Source organism: Trachypithecus francoisi, unplaced genomic scaffold (assembly GCF_009764315.1).
Source record: "Trachypithecus francoisi isolate TF-2019V2 unplaced genomic scaffold, Tfra_2.0 Lachesis_group3, whole genome shotgun sequence".
Classification (NCBI taxonomy): domain Eukaryota; kingdom Metazoa; phylum Chordata; class Mammalia; order Primates; family Cercopithecidae; genus Trachypithecus; species Trachypithecus francoisi.
In genome coordinates, this window is record NW_022681468.1 from 127307749 (window position 1) to 127326644 (window position 18896).

The 18896-nt window shown below is 45.1% G+C and overlaps 1 protein-coding gene and 1 pseudogene across 1 annotated transcript in view; one reads left to right on the plus strand and one right to left on the minus strand.

The window, feature by feature from the left end:
* TLN2 (talin 2) overlaps window positions 1-10763 on the minus strand; it is a 455709-nt gene extending 444946 nt beyond the window's left edge. The window contains exon 1 of the mRNA XM_033189874.1: window positions 10630-10763. The gene's annotated coding sequence lies outside the window, so the exon portion shown is untranslated. The remainder of the gene's footprint in view (window positions 1-10629) is intronic.
* LOC117070554 lies at window positions 8858-9484 on the plus strand (annotated as a pseudogene).
* Window positions 10764-18896: the final 8133 nt, after the last annotated feature.

The window sequence follows — 18896 nt, forward strand, 5'->3', positions numbered from 1 at the left end:
CACCCCTGCCACCTCCTACATCTCATGTCCCCACATTTCAAAACACAATCATGCCTTTCCAACAGTCCCCCTAAGTCTTAGTTCATTCCAGCATGAACCCAAAAGTCCAGGTCCAAAGTCTAATCGGAGACAAGGTAATTCCCTTCCACCTATTAGCCTGTAAAATCAAAAGCAAGTTAGGTACTTCCTAGATACAAAGAGGGTACAGGAATTACCTAAATACGCTCATTCCAAATGGGAGAAAATGGCCAAAATAAAGGGGCTACAGGCCCCATGCAAGTCCAAAATCCAAAAGGGCAGTCATTTAACCATCAAGTTCCAAAATGCTCTCCTTTGACTCCATGTCTCACATCTACATTACATTGATGTAAGAGGTGGGTTCCTATGACCTTGGACAGCTCCACCCCTGTGGCTCTGCAGCCTACACCCTCCCTCTCAGCTGCTTCACAGGCTGGTGTTGAGTGTTTGCAGCTTTTCCAGGTATGTGGTGCAAGCTGTTTGTGGATCTAGCATTCTGGGTTCCGGAGGATGGTGGCCCTCTTCTCACAGCTCCACTAGGCAGTGCCCCAATGGGGACTCTATGTGGGGGTTCCGGCCCCACATTTTCCTTCTGCACTACCCTAGCAGAGGTTCTCCATGAGGGCTCCACCCCTGCAGCAAACGTCTCCCTGGACATCCAGGCTTTTTTTTTTTTTTTCTTTTGAGACGAAGTCTCACTCTGTCACTCAGACTGGAGTGCAGTGGCACATCCAGGCATTTCTGTACATCCTCTGAAATCTAAGCAGAGGTTCCCAAATCTCAATTCTTGTCTTCTGCACATCTGCAGAACCAACATCACATGGAAGCTGCCAAGGCTTGGGGCTTACATCTTATGAAGCAATGGCCTGGGCTGTACTTTGGCCCCTTTTAGCCACTGCTGGAGTGGTTGGGATGCAGGGCACCAAGTCCCAAGGTTGCACACAGCAGGGGGGCCCTGGACCCAGCCCAGGAAACCATTTTCCCAGGGGCTCCCGTGAAGGTCTCTCGTTACTTACGCCAATTTCTGCAGCTGGCTTGAAATTCTCCCCAGAAAATGGGTTTTTCTTTTCTACCACATCGTCAGGCTGCAAATTTTCTAAACTTTCATGCTCTGTCACCTCCTAAATGTTCTGCTGCTTATAAATTTCTTCCCCCAGATACCCTAAATCATCTCTCTCAAATTCAAAGTTCCACAGATATCTAGGGCAGGGGCAAAAAGCCACCAGTCTCTTTGCTAAAGCATAGCAAGAGTCACCTTGGTTCCAGTTCCCAAGAAGTTCCTCATCTCCATCTGAAACCACCTCAGCCTAGAATTTATTGTCCATATCACCATCAGCATTTTGGTCAAAACCATTCAACAAGTCTCTGGAAAGTTCCAAACTTTCCCACATCTTCCTGTCTTCCTCTGAGCCCTCCAAACTGTTTCAAAGTCACTTTCACATTTTTAGGTATCTTTATAGCAGCACCCCACTCTCTGCGGTACCAATTTACTCTATTACCCATACCCGAGACTGGGTAATTTATAAAGGAAATAGGTTTAACTGAGTCACAGTTCAGCATGGCTGGGACCAGGAGGCTGGGGCCGGACGCCTCAGGAAAGTTACAGACATGGCAGAAGGGAAAGCAAACACGTCCTTATTCACATGATGGCAGGAGAGACAAGTGCCAAGCAAAGGGGGAAAAGGCCCTTATAAAACCATCAGGTCTCATGAGATCTCACTCACTATCATGAGAACAGCATGGGTATAGCCACCTCCATGGTTCAATTACCTCCCACCACGTCCCTGCCACGACACATGGCGATTATGGCAAACTACAATTCAAGATGAGATTTTGCATGGGTACACAACCAAACCATATCCCATCCATAACACAGCTGGCTGGAAAAGAACATAACACCCATGGAAGAGAGGTAGCTAGTTCCTCTACACCAGTGGTTCTCCATAGAACTCATCAGTTCTATCAAGATTACAAAAATCACATAAACAGTCTGGGTTGAAAATAGTAGAAGCATAGCAGCCAGCTAAGCCAGGGATCGAATGGAAACAGACCTGGGTTCAAACACCACCCCAGCCCTCTCTGGCTGACCCGCAGGATAAGTCTCTTCTGCAAACTTGTTAAAAATGCAAATCAAACCCCACCAAAGACCCATCAAATCTGAAACTCAGGCCCAATAATCTGGGGGTTTAACAAGCCCTGCAGGTGATTCCCAAGCATTTTAGTTTGGGAACCACTGATGTAATCTCAAGCATAGTTTTCAAATTGTGCAGCACAGCCCTGGCTTCCAGTGGGCTGAGATTCTGGATCTCCCGTCAGGATTCACAGAGTCACATAGTCTGTACTTTTTTCAATGGAGAGCAGAGTGTGGTGGCTCACATCTGTAATCCCAGTGCTTTGGGAGGTGTCAAGGTGGGAGGATCGCTTGAGGTTAGGAGTTTGAGACTACTCTAGGCAACATAGTGAGACCTGGTCTCTACAAAAAAAATATAAAATACAAATTAGCCAGGTATGGTGGCAAGTTCCTGTAGCCCCAGCTTCACAGGAGGCTGAGGCAGGAGGATCACTTGAGCCCGGGAGTTTGAGGCTGTAGTGAGGTGTGATTGTACAACTGCACTCCAGCCTGGGCATCAGAGAGACCCTGTCTCTAAAAATATTATTCAGATAAAAAATAAAAATAAAATGTGAAAGGCTTTTGAAAGGTTGGCTTTAGCTGCAACTGGCAAAAACTCATCATTTCTATCAAGATATCAAAAATCACATTAGGAGGCTGCGTTGAAAATGGTAGAGGTGGCCGGGCGCGGTGGCTCAAGCCTGTAATCCCAGCACTTTGGGAGGCCGAGACGGGTGGATCACGAGGTCAGGAGATCGAGACCATCCTGGTCTACACGGTGAAACCCCGTCTCTACTAAAAAATACAAAAAACTAGCCGGGCGAGATGGCGGGCGCCTGTAGTCCCAGCTACTTGGGAGGCTGAGGCAGGAGAATGGCGTAAACCCGGGAGGCAGAGCTTGCAGTGAGCTGAGATCCAGCCACTGCACTCCAGCCTGGGCGACAGAGCGAGACTCCGTCTCAAAAAAAAAAAAAGAAGGAAAAGAAAATGGTAGAGGTGGCCGGGCGCGGTGGCTCAAGCCTGTAATCCCAGCACTTTGGGAGGCTGAGACAGGCAGATCACAAGGTCAGGAGATTGAGACCATCCTGGCTAACATGGTGAAACCCCGTCTCTACTAAAAAATACAAAAAACTAGCCGGGGCGAGGTGGCGGGCGCCTGTAGTCCCAGCTACTCGGGAGGCTGAGGCAGGAGAATGGCATAAACCCGGGAGGCAGAGCTTGCAGTGCGCTGAGATCCGGCCACTGCACTCCAGCCTGGGTGACAGAGTGAGACTCCGTCTCAAAAAAAAAAAAAAAGAAAATGGTAGAGGTGGAACAGCCAGCTAAGCCAGGGATCGTATGGAAAGAGATCTGGATTCAAATCCCAACCCAGCCCTCTCTGGGCCTCAATTAGGAAAACCAAGTTTGAGGAGATGCTGCTGCTATCTAGAAAGGCTTCTCAGGCCAGGCACCGTGGCTCACGTCTATAATTCCAACACTTTGGGAGGCTGAGGCAAGTGGACTGCCTGAGCCCAGGAGTTGCAGACCAGCGTGGCCAACATGGGAAAACCCCATCTCTACTAAACATACAAAAATTAGCTGGGAGTGGTGGCGCATGCCTGTAATCCCAGCTACTCGGGAGGCAGAGGCATGAGAACCGCTTGAACCCAGAAGGTGGAGATTGCAGTGAGCCAAGATCATGCCACTGCACTCCAGCTAGACCCTGTCTAAAAATAATAAAAAAAGAAAGGCTTCTCAATTGGCCAGAAGCTCTCTCTGCAGGGGCCACTATTGGTCTTCCCTCAGAATGGGATCAGAGAAAGTTAAGATAAAGGAGAGTGCTTCTAAGAGCTTTCCTGAGCTCTTACTTTCACCACCTCCTGGGGCAGAGGGAAACAGTTTTTTCGGAAGCTATCCTTTACCCTGAAAGTATACTCTACTAGAAGTTAAGAAATCAAAGGATTTTAGAAAATAATTAATTGTGCCGGGCGCAGTGGCTCACGCCTGTAATCCCAGCACTTTAGGAGGCCAAGACGAGGCGGGCGGATCACGAGGTCAGGAGATCGAGACCGTTCTGGCTAACACGATGAAACCCCGTCTCTACTAAAAATACAAAAAATTAGCCGAGCGTGGTGGTGCGCACCTGTAGTCCCAGCTACTCAGAGGTTGAGGCAGGAGAATGGCGTGAACCCGGGAGGCGGAGCTTGCAGTGAGCTGAGATCGCGCCACTGCACTACAGCCTGGGCGACAGAGCAGGACTCGGTCTCAAAAACAAAAAAAAACAAAAAAAAATTAATTGAAAATTTCCAAAGAGATAAGAGATTGCAATAGGAGGCATCAGAGAAAGTAAGCGTGATATTTCCCAGCCTTTTTTTCTAAATGGTTGCTGGTGAGTTTCTTATCCATTAATCAAACATTTTTAAACTTGTTTTCATATAGAAAAGCCTGCGTGTTTGAACAAGTCAACCAACTGAAGTGTATATGGAGAAAGTTAATTACCTCTCCCTCCTCACTGCTAATCTTAAACAATGTTAAGTTTTGGCTGTCCTCACATATCTTTCTCCAAGGTCATACACATATGGCTTATTTTTTTAATCAGAAATACGGCCGGGCGCAGTGGCTCATGCTGTAATCACAGCACTTTGGGAAGCCGAGGCAGGTGGATCACTTGAGGTCAGGAGTTCGAGACCAGCCTGGCCAACATGGTGAAACCCATCTCTACTAAAAATACAAAAATTAGCCAGGTGTGGTGGTGGGTGCCTGTAATCTCAGCTACTCGGGACACCTAGGCAGGAGAATCGCTTGAACCCAGGAGACAGACGTTGCAGTGAGCCGAGATGGAGCCACTGCACTCTAGTCTGTGCTACCAAGTGAGACTCCATCTAAAAAAAAAAAAAAAAAAAAAAAAAAATTTAAATAAAATCAGAAATACGGTCATGCAACATATGATACTCTGCAACTAGCTTTTATTTTACATATTATTTTTAATATGTCATGCACAACCCTCACAAAATAATCCATACTATGTATGTATCTTATTTGATTCATTTTACTAATGAACATTTGTTGCTTCTAGTTTATTTACTGCAAAAAATCCTACAACAAACACCCTTACACACAGATCCTTACAGGCCAATGTTTCTCTTAAGGTAAAACAAGGTTGCAAATGTGGGACTGCTGGGTCACATGGCATGTGTGCTCCAAACTTTCACAGAAACCATCTGCTTTTCCCAAAGATTGTAACAATTCACACTTGTATCAACGGTCTGAGAATTCCCACCACCCCAACCCCAAACAGCGAGTATTACCAACCTTTTAAAAGATGTATCAATTGTATGGACAGGAAATAATACCTGTTTTTAAATTTGTATTTCTCTGTCCACTAGGGAAGTTGAGAAGAGATGCAATAATTTGCATCTCTTCTTCTGGGAATTGCCTGGTCATATCCTTTTCTCATCTTTCTATAATGTTGTATTTCAGTTACTATTTCCTCACATTCTCATCTCCCCACCCTCTACCCCACCCTCACCCTGGCTACTAGATACGCGAAGTACAAAAGTGTATCACCTCCTCGGAATACAATGTGTGGGCACTGTGAGGGCAGGGGATATCTTCTTAGCATAAAGTGCATGGTAAACCCTCAAAGACATTCACTGAATGAGTGAATAACAGACGTAGGGAATTATGTTTGTAAAAATTGCAGCTAAAAGAGTAAAAAGAAAATACAAATGTTCATTCCTTGTTCTACATTTTCAGAACAGCATCAGTTGGACTGAAATTAAATTGTTGGTTAAGAGGAAAACAAAACCATGGTCTTGGCACTGTCTCTGAAACTCCACTGTGAAATGGGTGGCAAATGAGCCCAGTCCTAATTCATAGCTCTGGGCGACACATAAAGATTCTCACGACTAAAGCATTTTATACCCAGCCTTGTCCACCAGTTGTCATTCAAATGGCACCTGCCCCTGAGCCACAGATTGTCAGGGTGGTCAGTGCAAAAGAGAGGCCTACCTTAAGCACGTTATCTCCCCCTCCTTCACCCTGACTTCCTTGCCTTTCTCCAGCTTATTGAGGAGGGGATGTGAGCCCTGCAGGGGAAATTTGACAGAGTTCAGATTCCCTAACTCTTTGAACTTTAGGCAAAACATCTGGTCATACCCACCATTTATCCCTATTATTTGTAATAGTTATGTGTGACTTATGTTTTAACTAGTCTCCCTAATAGATATAAAAGTAATACGATTAAAAAGTTCTGGGGAAACTACTGTAATTAAAAAGGCACCAGTGGGTATGTTAAGCTGTAATTCCAGGCCTGCTTATTATGTTTTCCTTCTTGTCTTTAAAATTTTTGTACCTAATAAAAATAACTGAATTATTTAACTATTTTTGAGTACTTCCTGTACTGGCCAACCACCACTCAAAATCACCAAGAAAATATTATGACTCAAAAGTTCTGGAGCAATAATGTCACAGATCACAAGTTGTGGACACTGTCTTAAGAGTCTGGACATGCCACACACACATCACAACACCACCTCACAGACTGGTAAACAGACAGGCAACTTTCCAAAACACATACTCGTTTTCTAACCTTTTTAAGTTACAAAATCCTAAAAGGAAAAAAAAAAATGCAAGAACTTTGGACAAGTTATGAAGTTAGGACAATAAGAATCAGGTTGGCTGGGCACGGTGTCTCATGCCTTTAATCCCAGCACTCTGAGAGGCCGAGGCAGGTGGATCATCTGAGGTCAGGAGTTTGAGACCAGCTTGGCCAACGTGGTGAAACCGTGTCTCTACTAAAAATACAAAAATTAGCTGGGCGTGGTGGTGCGTGCCTGTAATCCCAGCTACTTGGAAGGCTGAGGTGACAAAGCAAGACTGTCTCAAAAAAAAAAAAAGGAATCTGGCCGGGCGCGGTGGCTCAAGCCTGTAATCCCAGCACTTTGGGAGGCCGAGACGGGCGGATCACGAGGTCAGGAGATCGAGACCATCCTGGCTAACCCGGTGAAACCCCGTCTCTACTAAAAATACAAAAAACTAGCCGGGCGAGGTGGTGGGCGCCTGTAGTCCCAGCTACTCGGAGGCTGAGGCGGGAGAATGGCGGGAACCCGGGAGGCGGAGCTTGCAGTGAGCCGAGATCGCGCCACTGCACTCCAGCCTGGGCGACAAAGCGAAACTCCGTCTCAAAAAAAAAAAAAAAAAAAATACAAAAAACTAGCCGGGCGAGGTGGCGGGCGCCTGTAGTCCCAGCTACTCGGAGGCTGAGGCAGGAGAATGGCGTAAACCCGGGAGGCGGAGCTTGCAGTGAGCTGAGATCTGGCCACTGCACTCCAGCCTGGGCGACAGAGCCAGACTCCGTCTCAAAAAAAAAAAAAAAACAAAAACAAAAAAAAAAGGAATCAGGCAAGTGGCAACAAAACACAATTCATAACAATTCGTTGAGAGAGACATAAAGAAATGGATAAATATTAAGGTAGTAAAGTTGGGAATAAAGATTGGAGGGTTCGCAATAAAGCTTCTCTTTTTTATTATGTAAGGTTTAACATGTATAAAATATGTGGCATATATGTAGTTATAAAGCATAATGCTAAAATGCATAAATACATATTTAGATGCATAGATTTTTTTTCAGAGAATAGTTGGTTAAAATGTATATTGTTCACCACCTGTAATCATCCTTTACTACTCTTGAGAACCAATGATGTTCTGGGAGTGAGAGGTGAAGGAGGGGAAATCAGATTAGTTTTGAGACAAAAAAGAAAGATACTGACTAGAAAATGACATACCCACCTCTTCCTAAACCCTAACTTCACTTAAAAATACTCTAGGGAACAGTGTTTGGAAAAACCTGAATGAGTCAGCAGTAGGTAAGTTCAAAACACACATATAGCCTATGCCTGTACAGAATATCCCTAGTAACTCATTCAACAGGGTCACGTTGTTAAAAGCTCGCTTTCTCTTTGGAGGTAGAAGCTCCATATCAATGCCAAAAAGAGAGACCCTCTAATACTCTTTGGAAACTCCCTGATAACTTGAATGGGTACAAAGGCAGAAAGAAACCAGTGGCTTCACCAATCTGAAGAGACCTGTTTCTGTGATTAAGGTACTCCCTCTAAGACTGGAAACTTAAAACGGATGGAGGCTGTCTGCAACTGATTTCTCTTCTAAACTAGCTATGCTAATTTTGGAAAAATGTATCTTGGGCTCTGGGTGTTTTCCACTATTCTAGTGCTCAATGGAAAAAAAAAATCATTCGTGTAGGCATCCCTTTTCTCTGAAGGCCACTTGTCACACCCACCACCATCCTCTGATTCTGCATAAAGGTCCCAAATAAGCAATCAAGGTAGATAAAATCTTGGCTGACATTCATATCGGAGACATTTTTGCAGGCGCTTCGAAATGCATCAGGGAAAGAGCTGCCTAACACCAAACATCTCCAGGCACATCTCCCACAGGAGAGCCTCTCCCCTCCCTCTGCACACTTAACCCCCAACCCCAGAGGTTTCTGTGGTCCCTTCTAGCCTCCTCAATGATGAAGACCCGAAGTGCGGACAAGGCCTTAATACTATGACATCATTTCGGTAACACGCTCCGGCAGTTGGCTGCGTGTAGGTCAGCACACACGCCAGTGCCCTGCCCCTTCACAAAGCAGAGGTCACAGTCTATTTCAAAAGTAAAGATTCCCCACTCCCGCTTCCCCCTCCCTCCAGAGAGGTCGCTGCCTCCAAGCTCTGGAGAAGGGAGGTCAGCATGCAACCTGACACTGCCACAACTCAACACACGCAGGTACTATTAGAAGGAATAGTAAGTGGTACTTACAGTACCAGGGCAATTTACGTGTATTTTGGGGTCCACTTCTCCAGGACATCATCCCTACCCAACAACACCAACACTTAAGTTCATTCCTCTCTCCTCTTCTGGAAAGACCAGAAGTTTTCACTATGAGACACAGGAATTCTGGCCCAGGTTGTCCCAGCCCTTCACGGACAGCAAGAATCCAAGTTTCCCCACGCGTCACCTGAAGCCCCAACTTCTGGAAACGCCCTCCTTTCCTCGCCTCCACGAGCTGCGAAAGCAGAACATGCAGCCGCGGGCGCTACTGCTGTCGCCACCAAAGTCAAGGAGGCGACTGGAAGCTCAGGCTGGTCGGCGGCCTCAGGGCGACCACTGGCAAGGCCCTGATCCCGATCCACGAACCAAGGCGCCTCCTCTCCCCCAGGGAGTGAGCTCCCGCGCCCCTCGGAGTACCCAGGTGAGCCCGGGCGCCGGGAGAACGCTCTGCACTCAGCGCCCAGCCCCGGGACGCCGCCAAGCGCACGGCTCCGGCGGAGCGCCCGGCAGCGATAGCTGCGGGGAAGAGGGGCGTGTTCCCTGAGACTCCGAGCCCCAAGGCCGGGTCCAGGCGGGACAGGAGAAGGCGGCAAGCCGAGCACGCTGTCCGTGACGACGGCTCTCGGCCCCAAGCCCCGGCGGCTGGCGTGGCGACGCGCTGTAGTCCGCGCGCCCTTGCGGGGACAGCAGCCGTGAGCGCCTTGCGCGGCCGCCTCCGCGCCTGCCTCGGCGCGCAAACTTTCCCAGCGACAACCGCTCAGGCCTCTCCGACGGGGGCGCGGCCCTATCCCCGGGGCCCAGAAACGGCTCGCCCCCTCCCCTCCGCAGCTAAAACCCACTGAAAATATGGCGCCCTCGAAAGTCGTTCCTTGGTCCCATCAGGGATCCCGAAATACTCGTCTCCAGGTCCCTCCAGCTTCCAATGGGTGCAAAATTTCAGCTCGTGGGACCAAGGAGAGGGAGCCGCTGAGTCTGTGTGAGGCCGGCGGCACTGGATGCAAAGCCTGTCCCTGCTCTCGGCCCGGCACTGCCCCCGTCGCTCAGCGGCCAGCAGTTCGCCCGCGGCGAGACTGCCAAGTAAAGGGCAGTCGTGGGATCGGCAGGTCTGAGTGTCCGGCACTGGAGAAGGAACTCCGCACTGGCGGGTTGTCTTAGCCCAGAGCCTCGGCGGGAGACTTGTTTGCAAAGTGGCGCTGGAGTCCCGGCGGCCAGTGCTGGAATGAAGCCGCTCCGCCCGCGCCAACTCTCCTGGCGCGGGGGCCCGGCCGGTGTCGAGGGGACACTCTATGCAGGCGGGGCCGCTTTTCAAAGCCCAGTTACCGGAAACCCAGCGAGAGCCCCAGAGGGGACCGGCTGCCCACACAGCCAGGAATCCGCTCTCTGGCGCCGGCTGCGAGGCTGTTTGCAAACCGCTGCGCCCGGGTCCAGTGCAGTGAAACATACATGTGCAATAGACAGGTGCATTAATATCATTTTATTTTTATTTTCCTGCAAGAAGCCCTCCTAGACCATCAAATCTGGGAGCTTTAAGGGTTTTTCCTGCATTGGCATCACTCACGAGAAGCAAAAGGGAGGAAAAAAAAACCACCCACATTTTCCTTCTGGAGAGGGGAGGGAAAAGATACGAGAAATTCATGCAACGTGCATGCAGCTGGAGGAAGAGGAAAACCCGAGTGAGCCGTGCGCCTTACCGGGGGATGCATTTACTGTCTCATTGCAGAGCGCCTACCCGGGAGTGCAGCCCGCGTCCCCCCGCGCTGGGCGACCACTCCGCTCCCGCAGCCGCCTCAGCCGCTGCCGCCGCCGCTGGCTCCGGGCGCGGAACAAGAGCCGAGGGCGAGCGCGAGCGCACTGCCCGCGAGCGCTGGGAGGGCAGGAAGCGCGTCATCATTCGGGGACGGCGCGGCTCCGGTCCGGCCGCTGCGCCGCGCTGCACCGGGGGTGGGCCGCCACCCAGGCTTGGGCGCCCCTCCTGGGTCTCTCCCCGCGTGGGCTGATGCTGAAAGGGTCCGTGAGGGAAGGCGATGCACAGGCCGAGCTGTCACGTGGAAGGGAGGCTCGGAGTGACCCCGGCTTCCCAGAACTGGGGCTCTGCTGTGTAAAGGGGATGACTGGAGGACACAGCGTCTTGTGGGCTGGGGCCCCTAGGTCCGCGGAGTGCCCTCTCGGGACCACTGGCCAGGTCCTGGGGGAAGCGAGGTGCGGCTGACTGGAGGGCCGTGCCAGGCGGTGGGGTCTTGCTGCGAAGCGGAGGGCCGTGACCCCAGGCGAGCCTGCTCCTTTTAGTACAAGGATCCTGAAACCTTGCTAGTCAGGGGTCACTTAGGAATTTAGAGAACGACTATAGGGATGAGTGGCGGAAGGGGTGTGCTCTATTGACAAGAAGAAAATAATTCACTCCTGCTTGCCATGCCCTGAATAAAGTCAGTTACATACCTCTTACATTTACAGTCATTATTAGTAAATACTGTAAATACCGTGGAACAATGTGAAGGTTATTCAAGGGGGTGAGGAGACAAAACACTATGTACCATATGGTCCCATTTTTAAAAACTGTGATTTCTAGAGAAAGGCAGAAAAGACTGGATAAAGAAACACCAATAAATTTCTCAGTAATTGGTGGAATTGTGAGTAATTCTACTTTTTTATTTATCTGTAAGGGACATTAGTAATTCAAAAAAAAAAGAAAAGAATTAGCCATGACCCCTTTACTCCTAGCACTTTGGGAGGCCAAAGCAGGAAGATCTCAAGCCCAAGGAGTTTAAGATCAGCCTGGGCAATAGAACGAGACCCTATCTCCACACACACACACAAAGTTTAAATTAGCTGGCTGTGGGAGTGCATGCCTGTAGTCCCAGCTACTGGGGAGAATGCTGGGGGGATCACTTAAGCCCAGGAGCTTGGGGGCTGCAGTGAGCGGTGACTGTACCACAGCACTCTGGCCTGGATGACAGAGTGGGACCCTGTCTCAAAAATGAAAGACATTATTTCCATCCCAATACAGAATGACCAGGAAATAGGTAGCATATCTCTTCAGTTTCTCAAATGAAACTGCTGGCAACTTTTTAGTGTTTCTCAGAGAAAGAAACTGCTGTTACCATAAACCAGAGAGTGAATTGATTTTGTAAATTGAAATTATTTTGAATAAGTCCATTGGGACATTGGATAAGGCTGGACACTCTGTGAGAACAATACCCTGTCCTTATCCAGGCCGATGAACCGGATTGTATCATAACAGCAAAGATAACCTTAGGGTACAACTTTGTAACTTATTGCAGAAAATAAACTGTAAAGCTAACAAAGTATGCATTATCAATGCACAGTGAGAGAACCAATTACTTGGCAACTTGAGAAAGTCCTAAAAATTGCAGGGCACAATTTTTAATTGCACAGGTAAAGTATTTTTGTTCACCACGCCTTTTTAAACATTCACCAGTCTGACAGAATAACTAGTGGTGGCAGCAAGCCACCTCAGGGGATGATTAAAAAGTACATGTTTATTAATTTCTGTACAAGCCTGGTACTAAGCTCACTAAATTAATGCCACCTAAATTGTTCCCTGGTTTACTAACAAAGAATAGCCATATTTTTATGGTCCAAATGTCAGGTTTACATAAGAGGCTCATCTAGGAGAGGAAAAAATGGTTGCAACTAAAGTGATATTCCCCTTCCACTTAGTCCTCCGTTCATAGGGCCCAATAGCTTCCTATTAAGCATCTCAAAATCTTTCTGACACCTGGATTTCAAGATTTTCCATTACTTAATGCATCCTCCTGAAAGTATTCCCACACTTTTCCACTACCCATCAACAGGATGCCATTCAGTATTAGAAGCTGTATTCCATGAGAGCAAGAACCTTATCTGTATCTCTGTGCCTGAAGGAGCCTGGCACATAATATTTAATAGGTACTCAATAAAAATCTGCTTTATGAAAATAGCCTGTTTGTTGAGTACCTATTTTACTAGTTGCTGAGATATTTGAAAAGTTATCTCTCCTATTAGAGTGTCAGCATAATTCTAGGATGTTGAGATCCTGTCGATTTATAGCCTTGGTTTGGTTCAGTTACTTTTCAAAGTCCCAGCTAAATCCTAAGGCATTCAGAAGGTGAGGTGCAGGGTTCTGAATATTTGTGCATTAATAATCCAAATAGCACTATTTTGTGGCTTTCCAAGGTCAATTAAATTCTTTCCCCCAGTGAGAAAGAACATCAACCTTACAACTCAGCTTTAGTTCTAGCTTCAAACCAGTTGGATTTGGACACTTCTTAATTTTACAGCTCCTTGTTTTTCTAACCACTCTTAGGGCTCCAAAATCATTTACTATTTTCTTTAGAGAAATCAACTAACTATTCTATGTCCTACATATATTTTTCCAAAATTTCCCCAGTAGAAGTAAAAGCAATTTTACCAGTAACCTTTACTAACTTTTCTGAAATTGAGATGCTTCCCTAAACCTAAAAAGGGTTATTTCTAAATTTAGAGTTAGCTACTAGTAGTCTCTGTCTTTATCCACAGTGATCATAGTTCATTGTAGATCAGCAAAAAACAAAAACAAAAACAAATCTAACTTTTTTTTAACAAGATTACATTTTGGGGCTTTGTCTCTACCCAGCAGAGGAAAACAGGATGGGAGATAAAACAGTCCATCTAAGCAATTTCTCAAGCCTTTACAGCCTCTTACTTCTACCAAGCAGATCTTAAGTAACAAAATAAATACACTGTGTGTGAATACAGACTGTAACATTTGGGGAGGTAAGTCAAAAAGATAGCTTCCAAGTCACTTGTAATAAATATATCTGGAACAAAAAAACATTTTCTTCACAAGTTAGATTTGTGATTACCAAATTAGACCTTGCTTGGTGCTAAAGAGTTGGATGCTAAGAGATTGCCCCTCTCCTCCCATTGCACTGAGCCTTAACCTCCTGAATTCCTGTCAGCACTTGTAGGTATCTGGGGTCAACTGTGTCCATGTGGAAAAAATAAAAGAAATTCCACCAAATATTTTGTTCTACTTTATTTATAAGAGCTTATTTTGTGCCATATTAAAATATTTTAAAGGGCTCCCTTGATACAATACACCAACAGTTCATGATTTCCTATCCTTTCAAAAATGTTTGTATCCTTTCCCGAGAGCAAGGAAGGTTAGGAACCACATTTTCTAATAATTGTCCATCATTCAGAACCAGAGATGAAAAGAAGATACTTAGGCTTCTATTGTAATTTGATATCTTTAGGTTTGTAGAAATCTCTCTACCTCTTTTCTGATTATAAGTTTTAGGAGAGTATATGAACCAAAAATTATAGGAGGAAATATATATATATATATATATATATTTTTTTTTTTTTTTTTTTTTTTTTTTTGAGACGGAGTCTCGCTCTGTCGCCCGGGCTGGAGTGCAGTGGCCGGATCTCAGCTCACTGCAAGCTCCACCTCCCGGGTTTACGCCATTCTCCTGCCTCAGCCTCCCGAGTAGCTGGGACTACAGGCGCCGCCACCTCGCCCGGCTAGTTTTTTGTATTTTTTAGTAGAGACGGGGTTTCACCATGTTAGCCAGGATGGTCTCGATCTCCTGACCTCGTGATCCGCCCGTCTCGGCCTCCCAAAGTGCTGGGATTACAGGCTTGAGCCACCGCGCCCGGCCAGGAGGAAATATTATCTGAGTTGTAGTACAGCATATAGTTCATAAGCTACTTTTAATTTATTTGAAAAACAAATATTTGACATTTTGCAAAAATTAATATATTTTAGTTTTTTATTTATCTCAAAGCACAGGACCTCATTTCATCCCTAACTATTCAGAATAACATAACAGATACAGATTTAAATGTCCTATTTAAGAAAGGAAATTGGGCTGGGCATGGTGGCTCATGCTTGCAATCCTAGCACTTTGAGAGGCCAAGATGGGAGGATCGCATGAGGCCAGGAGTTCAAGACCAGCCTGGTCAGCATAACAAGACCTTACCTCTTTTTTTTTTTTTAATTTTTTTTTATTTTTAAGAAAAAAAGAGGCCGGGTGCAGTGGCTCACATGTGCAGTCCCAGCACTTTGGGAGGCCAAGGCAGGCGAATCACCTGAGGTCAAGAGTTCAAGACCAGCCTGACCAACATAGTGAAACCCCGCCTCTATTTTTTAAAAATGCAAAAATTAGCTGGGTGCGGTGGCACACCCCTGTAATCCCAGCTACTTGGGAGGCTGAGGCAGGAGAATCACTTAAACCAAGGAGGTGGAAGTTGCTGTGAGCAAGATCATGCTACTGTACTCCAGCCTGGGCGACAGAGCGAGACTCCATCTCAAAAAAAAAAAAAAAGAAAAGAAAAAAGAGAAAGAAAAGAGGAAATTGCTCAGATAGATTTCGCAAATGGTTATCATTGTACTCAATGCAGAACATGCTTGAGATTAATTTTTCTTTTGCAGCATATAAAACATACTACAAAGGTTCTTTAAATGTCTCTGAAGCAATATACTGTCTAGAAGAATATAATACCAATAGTCATTTTCCTAAGTTGAATTCATCCTTAATCCAAATCAAATGATTAATATAGAGTATGGAGGCAGGATGTTTTTTCTTTTGGCTGCTTGCTTGCTGATTTAAGATGTGTTTGTAGTTTTACTGTGATTAAAAATCTTTTTAAAATATTTTATTGTGTATCATCAAGATTGCTTTATTAAATATGTGTCATTTAAGTCTCTGGTCACTTGCGTTTTTTTTAAGGTTAGGTATAAATATGTCTTCATGAAATTGTTCCATAATATCAAGATACAGTAGAAAGACTTTTAAACTAAAAAAGTGTTTTAAAAATCTGTTATCACAGACTGTTGCGCCCCCCGCCTTTCACTAAACTGTGTTAACTAAGATTGGTCTTTGGGGCTCTGGAGATTTTTTATTTATTTATAGGTGCCAAAGAACTCTTTAAAAAAATAAAACATTTTGTTTAGGGATTAGACCAATTTTAATTTTAAAATAATGTATGTATTGTCATCTAGGAAATATTATTCTAGATCTTCCTTAAATGGAATGGATTTGTTCTAAACAAAATAAGATGATTAGATCATGTCTAAATCATTGTTTTTCATTATTTAATTAAAAGTGATCAACTGAAATATAGAAAATTTAAGCCGAAATTACTTAGATATGTTTAGTGTAATTTCAGGGAGGTAAGCGGGGACTATGGGTTTACATCGAAGACAAAATAAATATGTCCAGCACAATTCTTACTTGCGTATTTCTTTAAATCAATTTAACAAATATTTACTGAGTTGATGCCAGGACTTACTATGAGCAAGACACTCTCCCTCCCAGCTGTGGCAGACATCTACTGAATAAAATAGTCTCTGCCTTCCCTTTTAAGATTAGAGAGGCCACACCAGATATTCAAATTGATTCTGTTGATAAAAGGTCTTTAAAAGTCTTCTTTCATCTTATCACTTCCCTCAGAGTTACAAGCTCCAAGAGTTTAGAAAACATCAAAAGGAAACATTTTTTGGTAAGACCAGTCCTAGGCACAGAATAACAGATATGGTCCTTCTCCTGTCTTCTGTTGCCCAGAGCAGTCTAGAATAGCCTGGAACTTTTAAGATTAACTACGTAGCAGGAGCTCTGATGAAATGGTTCATATATTATTTGTCTCACCATTTTGAATGTACTTTTATTTCCTGCCAGATCCATCTCCTAGAGCTCAGGAAGTTTTGATTTTGTACAAATTTGCCTCAAAAGGTGATTCCATTGAGATTTGCAGACTTTTGATGTTTCACATATATTTATTTTTACAAACTCGGAATTTTCAGCATTAGTCAGAATCACCTTCACAAAGACTGTAAAGTTGGCGTGCTACAGAGCCATGTAAAAGGTAAGTTGGAGGGCAGCTGAGGAGAGAAGGAAAAAGAAGAAAATATCCATTCAGGTGATTTGCAATGCATGAGTTCTTAACATTATTTGAACATTTACCCAGTGCAGTCTAAAATAAGATGAAAACAAAACAACAACAATAAAAAAACAAAAACCTCCAGCACCAACTCAATTAGCTTAATTTTTTTCTACCTCAAACTAAAATATATTCAATATAATCCATGACTTCACAAAAACATTAAAAAATAAAATTAAAAATTAGAAATAAATAGAAAACTTTTTTTTTTTGAGACAGCATCTCCCTCTGTTGCCCAAGCTGGAGTGCAGTGGCGCCATCTCAGCTCACTGCAAGCTCCGCCTCCCAGGTTCCCGCCATTCTCCTGCCTCAGCCTCCCGAGTAGCTGGGACTACAGGCGCCCGCCACCACACCCGGCTAATTTTTTGTATTTTTAGTAGAGACGGGGTTTCACCGTGTTAGCCAGGATGGTCTCGATCTCTTGACCTCGTGATCCGCCCGCCTCGGCCTCCCAAAGTGCTGGGATTACAGGTGTGAGCCACCGCGCCCGGCCAAAAAACTTTTTTTTTTAACTTTTATTTTTTGAGACAGAGTCTCACTGTGTTGCCCCGGCTGGAGTGCAGTGGCATGATCTCTGCTCACTGCAACCTCCGTCTCCCGGGTTCAAGCCATTCTCATGCCTCAGCCTCCCAAGTAGCTGGGATTACAGGCACACGCCAACAAGCCCAGCTAATTTTTTGTAGTTTTAGTAGAGACGGGGTTTCACCATGTTGGCCAGGCTGGTCTCAAACTCCTGACCTCAGGTGATTCACCTGCCTCGGCCTCCCAAAGTGCTGGAATTACAGACGTGAGCCACCACTCCCGGCCTGGTAGGTTTTATTTTTAATATGTTTTATGAAAATTTTCAAATATGTAACAAAAGTAAAGAGAATTATATAACGAACCCCATATACCCCATCACTCAACTTCAACAATCTCAAGATAGTGCTACTTGGTCCATCTATCCTTTGTGTGTACATATTTTAAAGCTAATCTCAGACACCATGTGATTTCACCCCTCCTCACTAAATATACTCCATTCTCTACAACATATGGACATTTTCTTAGATAGGCACAATGCCATTATCATACCTAGTAAAATTAGTAATAATTCCTTAATGTTATCAATATTGTGATCACACCCAGTTTATATTCACAGATTTCCCTAATTGTCTTTAAAACACCAAACAGTAGATTAGCTTCTTGTTTTTCTCAACTATCTTTTAATCTTGACATCTAGAGTAGCCCATTCTTACCTTTTCTATGGCATTAACTAGAAGAAAACTCCTTAACTGTCCCATGGAATGTTCCATATTCCAGATCTATGTGTTGCTTCCTTGTGAAGTTGTTTGACTTGGCCCACTAACCTCCTATTGTAAACTTGACATTGGTTCTATCAGCTTGGTTCAGTTCAGGTTTGACTTTTAGGCAACCATACTTCATAGCTGGTGCTGTGTGTTCCATACTACATCATATCAGGGGACACAGAATGTCAGTTTGTCAATTTTTCAATGAAGCTGAGATTGATCAATATGTTCAGGAGGTGCCAGCTGGATCCCGCTATTGTAAAGTTCCCATCTGCCTTTTAACAAATGGTTTCACCTACTTATTCCTATTGTCTGAATTGAAGATTCATTAGGGGCTGCAAAATAGGTATGTTCTTTTTTTTTTTTTTTTGAAACGGAATCTTAACCTGTCACCCAGGCTGGAGTGCAGTGGCACTGTCTCAACTCACTGCAACCTCCGCCTCCCAGATTCAAGCAATTCTCCTGCCTCAGCCTCCCAAGTAGCTGGGATTACAGGCGCCTGCCATCATACCCAGCTAATTTTCGTATTTTTAGTAGCCATGGGGTTTCTTCATGTTGGCCAGGTTGGTCTTGAACTCCTGATCTCAGGTGATCGCCCACCTCAGCCTCCCAAAGTGCTGGGATTACAGGTGTGAGCCACCACGCCCTTCCAGGATGTTCTAATTGAGCATTAGCATGTGAAGGAATATACTTGGTGGCAGGCACCTTCTTTCCCTGAAAGGTCCATGAGATCTTAGAATTCATTGAAT